This window comes from Rhincodon typus, chromosome 3, assembly GCF_021869965.1.
Source record: "Rhincodon typus isolate 14 chromosome 3, sRhiTyp1.1, whole genome shotgun sequence".
NCBI lineage: Eukaryota > Metazoa > Chordata > Chondrichthyes > Orectolobiformes > Rhincodontidae > Rhincodon > Rhincodon typus.
Window position 1 is genome coordinate 81,630,289 of NC_063334.1, and position 7,753 is coordinate 81,638,041.

Genomic DNA, 7,753 nt, shown 5'->3' on the forward strand with positions numbered 1-7,753 from the left:
CAAAGGACAGGGGTGATATTGCCACAGTACATTACTGTACACCCCATTGACAGAAGACTGTTAACCAGAAAGACAAGCTGCCAGTTGTGACTGTGATGGTGCTAACTAGCAAGGCAAAGCAAGGCAAGGATGCTTTAAGAATGCAGGAAGGTGTTAAGTTAGTGAGAACTAAGAGAGCAAGCACACAGCCTTGAGATCCAGCCTGGTCCAATTGATGAGCTGGGTACCTGTCTGTGCACACAAAGTGTTCCTGCTGCGGTCTTGCAATATATTTGCCGGGGCAGCCTGCAATTCAAATCTATACTCCCTAGGCACCCTGCCAGTCTATCAGACAGGTGCCATGATGGGCATGAGGGGTTGGCACATGTTGGAATCCAATGTCTGTGAACAAGAGGTGTGTGCAACTGATGCGCTGCGATGCACTTTGATTGTACACAATGTGGAGATCCTTTGGAGCAAGTGCTGAGCTTAATCCTCCCACTCTGGTTTCTACGTCGAGATTGTTCAGCAAGTTTGGAAAGATAGGAAGCTGAATGTTAATGAAGCAATTTGGACCATCAACAAGGTGTTTAATGAGCAATAATCCCACTGCCTAGCGAGAAACCTGAAATGTCATTTGTCAAAAACATAGAAGATGCAGCAAGATGCTCCTTAAGTCAAGGGGAGCCTCGCTGGATTTCTTGTCCAAGTCTACCACAACTCTAGCATTGGTTCACAGTACCTGGATTTTTGGGGCTGCAACAACCACAGGAATTAGAGAGAAGACTTGGGACATCTGTCTGTCTTATCGGGAGTGATAAGATCCTGCTGTTCCGTTTGAGGGACTGCAGTGAGATGAGCTAGATGGGAAGAAAGCAGTATTCCTTCCAGCAAAGCACAGTCGAAATGGCTACAAGGATAGTCAAGCATCAGAATTATGTCCCTCCAAGAGGATGCAGGATCTCAGGAGGGCAGGAAAGGCAAGAGGTATAATACTATTAGGTACAAAGCTCCACACTCTCTATTTCCCTAATGTTCTTTGGCGCAGCACTCCACTGGGCTATACACTCATTCCTGCCTCTCCAGCAGCTACCACTCACTCTCACTCCCATGTCTCACAGTCCCCATCTATACATTGTGCCCCACCCTCCTTTGCACACAAACCAGTACAAACACTCGTACTTCTCTGCTTTCTCTAAAAGACAGCATCCTCCTTAGCGAGACACAGAGACACAGGAGGGAAGGGGATGATGCCTTATGCACAACTAGCATTGTGCTCCCACTTGCTCTACTGGGAAGGAGTTATTGATGTCAAATGACAGCTGAGATGTGCTGTCCAATCCTGAGCCTCCTGAGGCACTGGTATTTCAGCAAGTCATGAATGTTAATCCTCTGCCTATCAGTCATTTGCTAAGGCTCTGACCTCCTTCCAGCTGGAATTTGGTGTGCTATGAGGATGGGTATGAGGAGAAGCCAAATATTGTTGATGTCGCTGCCACTCCTGGTGGTGGTGTTAAACCGCTCTCGCCACTTAGCAGCTCCACAAGCTGCTCCCATTCAATGCCGAAGGCAACTGAAGTGGCATCTAAACTGAAACTTGATAATCACATGTTATATATTTTCTCCAAGAAGAATTGCAATTATCAGCAAATTCTCACATGGTCATGGTTGAAACTTAACAGAGAATGATAGAATTATTATGGTACAGAATGAGGCTATTCGGTCCACCTTGCCTTCACGGGTTCTATTACCTAATGCTAATCTCCCGTCTTATCCCCCTATTGCTATTTCCTGTCAGCCTTTTCTCCAGGGAGAACAGTCCCAGCTTGTTCAAACTATCCTCATAACTGAAGTTTCTGACACTTGGAACCATTCTTGCAAATCACTTCTGCTCTCTTTCTCCAATGCATTTGGATATTTCTTTTTATGTGGTGCCAACAACTGTACACAAAACTGCAGCTGAGGTCAAACAAGAGTCTTGTACAAATTCATGAACAATAACAGAAGTTGCTAGAAAAGCTCAGCAGGTCTGGCAGTATCTGTGAAGAAAAATCAGAGTTAACATTTCGGGTCTGGTGACCCTTCCTCAGAACTGATGGCAGCTAGGAAAATGCCAGTCTACATGGAGAAGATAGGGTGGGGGGAGGAGGTAAGGAGTAAACGATAGGTGGGGATTGAGCCCAAAGAGAGAGAAAAACAGTTGGATAGCAAACACCAGGAGCGACAGTGAACTTAATGTAAGATTGGAACGGAAATCCTGTCGGAGAGAGGAACAGAACTCCTTCAAGGTGGGCTGTCCAACTGTTCTTCTCTTTCTTTGGGCTGTATCCCTACCTATCATTTACTCCTTACCCCTCCTCCCACCCTATCTTCTGCATATAAACCAACATTTTCCCAACTACTATAAGTTCTGCGGAAAGGTCACCAGATGCAGAACATTAACTCTGATTTTTAGTTCACAGATGCTGCCAGACCTGCTGAGCTTTTGTACAAATTCATCATCACCTCCTAGATTTTGTACTCTATGGCCCTATTAATAAAACCAAGGACACTGTAGGCATTATTTGCTGCTCTCTCCACCTGTCCTACCACTTTCAATAACCTATGTACAGTCGGTTCTGCTATATTCGTGTGTTCCAGCAAACGTGAATTGGCTATAACGTGACTGACGAACGGGGGATGCTATTTCTAAAATGTGAACTTCTGTTGGCTATAACGCAATTCCATCGGTGCACGGAGTATGCGTCAACATCACATGATCGTTTCGCAGGCTTTGTCCTGAGCATGTACATTGTTAGTGCTGAAAGAGGCTCCGCACCAGCATCACATGATCGTTTCATAGGCTTTGTCCTCAATACGCACACTGTTAGCACCGAAAGAGTCTCAGCACTGGCATCACGTGATCATTTTGCAGACTTTGTCATGAAGCATTTTCTGTGAGAGGTACAGTACTCCGTGATTTTTGGGATTTTTTTTGGCAAATTCTGCTGTGTTATCCACAAAAATGAGATGACAAAGTGACAAGAGTGTAAGCAAGAAGTGTCCTGGTGATAAAATTGCAGGTGGTGAATGTAAAAGAAAGGCTATAACACTGGAAGAGAAGCTAGATGTTATAAAGTTTTTCGAGCGTAATGAGAGAAAATGCGATATAGTTTGTGTAACAGGAATAAAGGAGTCCACTTTATGCACCATTAGAGACAATGCAGAAAAAGTTAAAGCAAGCTGTATTGCTGGAACTAGTCCGAGTGCTAGATTTTAAAGGCTTTGATCTGTCAGAGGAGCTCCCAAGAATCATAGAACATTGCGTTGATCGTGCAAAGCAAGTTGGATTTGAACAAGTGGAGAGTGAGGATGTTGAAGAGTTGCTTGAATTCCACTGTAAAGACCTCTCTGCAGCTGATCTACAACAACTTGTCACTGAGGGGGAAGTGGAAGCTGGAGATGAAAAACATGAAGTTCAGGATGCAGCACCACAAGAGGTTTCCACTTCTGTTTTGCCTTCTATCCTGAGGGAAATTGAGAAGCAGTTGCAGCTCTTAAAGGACAACAATTATAATGCAAAAACGCAACTATCACGTTATAGCAGAACCAACTGTACATATAAACCCAGGTCCCTCTGCTCCTCTTTAGAATTGTACCCATTATTTTATATTGTCTTTCAATATTCTTCTGACCAAAGTCCATCAACTCAGTTCCTCATTGCTTCTCTTATTTGCTTTCTTTCAACCTTCCCCGCAAACCTTTGGTATTCCTGTTGCTTCACAATTGTATTTTTTTTTCTAACATCTGTCATAAGCACACCTTCTCTTTCTCATGTTAATTTCTACCACCTTTGTCATCAGGGAAATGTATAAAATTCTGACAGGGCTGAACAAGCTATGCACAGATGATGTTTTTCCTGGCTGGGGAGTTCAGAACAAAAGGTCATGGTCTCAGAATATGTGGTAGCTCTTTTGAACTTAGATAAGGAGATTTTCTTTCACTCAGAATGTGATTATCCTGTGGAATGGCCTGAGGAGGCAAAGTTATGATTTCTATCTAAGAAAGAAAGATAGATTTCTAGAAACTAAAGGTGTCAATAGTAAGGGAAGAGAGTGGGAGTATGATATTAAAATACTGTATCAGCTAGTATCAGAGTGCAAACTCTCCATTGGTTGGAGCCAGATGCAGCAGATAGGAAGATTGTTGTGGGTATTGAAGATCTATCACCTCAACTCCAGGATATCTCTACAGGAATTCCTCAGGGTAGTGTCCTAGGCCTAACCATCTTCAGCTGCTTCATCAATGACCTTCCCTCCATCATAGGATCAGAACTGGGGATCTTCACCAGTGATTGCACAATGTTCAGCGCCATTTGCAACTATTCGGACATGGAACTGTCCATGTTCAAATGCAACAAGATCTGGACTACATCCAGGTATATACTAACAAGTGGCAAATAACATTCGCACCAGGCAATGATCTTCTCCAATAAGAGTCAAACTAACTAGTGCCCCCTGACATTCAATGGTGTTACCATCACTGAATCCCCTACTATCAACATCCTGGGGTTATCATTGACCAGAAATGCAACTGGACTCACCACATAAACACAGTGGCTACAACAGCATGTTAGAGGTAGGAATCCTACGGCAAGTAACTCAACTCCTGACTCCCCAAAGCCTGTCCACCATCTACAAGGCACAAGTAGGAGTTTGATGGAAGACTTCCCACTTGCTTGGATGAGTGGAACTCCAACAATGATCAAGAAACTCGACACCGTCCATAACAAAGCAGCCCATTTGTTTTTGGTACCACACCCATAAATATCCACTCCCTCCACCACTGACAATCAGTTGCTGCAGTGCGTACCATTACAAGGTACACTGCAGAAATTCACCAAAGATCCTGAGGTAGCACCTTACATCCACAACCGCTTTATTCTGGAAGGACAAAGGCAACAGATGCATAGGAACACCGGCACCTGTAAGTTCCTCTCCAAGTCACTCATCATCCTTACTTGAAACTATATCACATCTCCTTCATTGTTGATGGGTCAAAATCCTGGAATTCCCTTCCTAAGGGCATTGTCAATCTATCTACAGCACATAGACTGCAGCAGTTCAGGAGGACAACTCACCATCACCTTCTCAAGGGCAATTAGGGATGCGCAATAAATGCTGGCCATCCAGCAATCTCTTGAGAAATACAGTGGTCATTTGTAGATTTTTTTTTAAAAATCAAGCTGCTCAACTATGATGTGACACATGTTTGATGCAGGTGGGATTTGAACTGAGACCTTTACCCAGTGGCAGGGACACTACGCTGAACCACAAGAGTCTTCAAATGGTCACTTTTAGATATTTTCTAATCAACCTGCTCAGGGATGTTACTACACACTTCTGGTGCAGAATGGGCCTTGAACCTGGGTTTCTTACTGAAGGGAAGGGACACTACCACTACAAGAGTCTTCAGATAGTCACTTGTGTAGCTGTAAAAAAAGAAACGACTTGCATTTATAAATTATCTTTTGTGATTACCAATAAAGAATTTCCAAATTGAAGGTTACTGTTATAATTTTAAATATTTAGTAGACAATGTGTACGCAGAAAGGTCCCACAAAAAGCAATATGACAACCAGATTATCTAGTTTTGTAATGTTTTTTGAGAGAATCACTGGAGATAATTTCTTCTGTTCTTCAAAAATGTGCCACAGGATGCTTTACATCCATCTAAGAGAGGGCAGATTGGGTGCCTTCAAAGGCAGCATCTCTAACAGTGTAGTACTTACTGTTACTGTACTGGCATGTCATGTGTGCTCTCCTGCCCAAGTTATGAAATGGATCTTGACCCCACAACGGTGTAACTCAGAAGCAAGAGTGCTACCAAGTGAGTCATGGTTGATAGCTATGGTATAAGTTACTCAGCCGATAATCAACTTCATGATTGGATAAAAACAAATGCTCCACAATTGAAGGAATAACCTGCCAACCCATGAAGCACACCTATAGCCAAGTCCCTAAGCTGCCAGGAGGAGTATAGTCTGGATAGAGACCAACTAACCATAGAGTCCATTGACAGAGTACAAGGATGATCCTGCCTTTGTACTTTAATCTCCATCTTTCAATCAATTTGTTTCTTAGACATGTCGTCACTAGACAACTTACCAGCTAATGCCACAAAATTATAATAGGGCATGGGCTGGCAATCATAATCTGTTATAGAGAATGTCTTATATATTGAAACTTTTGATTTTCCTCAACGTGCTGTAGAGCTGCTTGAGAAGGAGCTGCCGAAACCACAGTGCCAGATACTCAATCTGCATTAAGCATTGGCAAGAATATCTTTTGGGGTAACATTTAAAGTAGGAAAGCCTGAAAATCACAGAACAATGTGCATGTGCCAGTTTGGGAACACTAGTTATAGACTCTTACACAGATACTGAGTTATGCCATTGTGCCATCCAGGACTACCCACAAATGATAAAAACTGAAAGAACTGCACATGCTGTAAATCAGGAACAAAAACAAAAGTTGCTGGAAAAGCTCAGCAGGTCTGGCATCAATTGTGAAAAAAAAAATCAGAGTTAATCTTTTGTGTCTGGTGACTCTTCCTCATAACTGATAGCAGTTAGGAAAATGTCAGTTAATATGCAGAAGATTGGGTGAGGAGAGGTGGTAAGGAGTAAACGACAGGTTGGGATGGAGCCCAAATAGAGAGAAGAACAGTTGGAAAGAAGCTCTGCTCCTTTCTCCAACGGAATTTCCATTCCAATCTTTTATCTCGTCCACCGACATTAAATTCACTGTCACTCCTGGTGTTTGCTGTCCAACTGTTCTTCGCTCTCTTTCAGCTCTTTCCCCAACTATCGTTTACTCCTTACCCTCTCCCCTCACCCTATCTTCGGTCTATAAATGGACAATTTTCTAGCTACCATCAGTACCCGAAACATTAACTCTGATTTTTCTTCACAGATGCTACCAGGCCTACCCACAAATAATGCCCAATTTCAAAGCACCATCAATTTCTTGGGGATTTTTGAGAGTGTGCAAATACCCTGAGAATGCCTAGTATGTAAAAGTTCACAAAGCATCTATATAACCAGGGATTTTAATAGAAAAACAAAAAAAATGTACTAAATGCATTGGAAATCTGCAAAGAAGAACAGAAAAAGCTGGAAATACTGGGCAAGGCAGCCATGAAACGCACAGTGAAGAAAATATCTGCCATGAATTCAACATACTGGGTTCCTGCAGGTTCATAGTTCCTTGAAAGTGGAATCGCAGGTCAACAGGACAGTGAAGAAGGCTCTTGGTATGCTTGCCTTTATTGGTCAGTACATTGAGTATAGAAGTTGGGAGGTCATGTTGCATCTGTACAAGACATTAGTTCAGCCACTTTTGGAGTACTGTGTGCAATTCTGGTCTCCCTCCGAAAGGAAAGATGTTGTGAAACTAGAAAGGGTTCAGGAAAGATTTGCAAGGATATTTCCGAGTTTGGAGGGTTTGAGCTTTACGAAGAGGCTGAATAGGCTGGGGCTATTTTCCCTGGAATGACGGAGGCTGAAGTGTGACCTTATAGAAGTTTATAACATCATGAGAGGCATGGATAGGGTAAACAAGCAAGGTTTCTTCCTCAGGGTGGGGAAGTCCAGAACTAGAGGGCATAGGTTTAAGGTGAGAGAGGAAAGATAGAAAAGGGACCTAAGGGGCAACATTTTCATGTAGAGGGTGGTGCGTGTGGAGGCTGGTACAATTACAACATTTAAAAGGAATCTGAATGGGTATAGAATAGG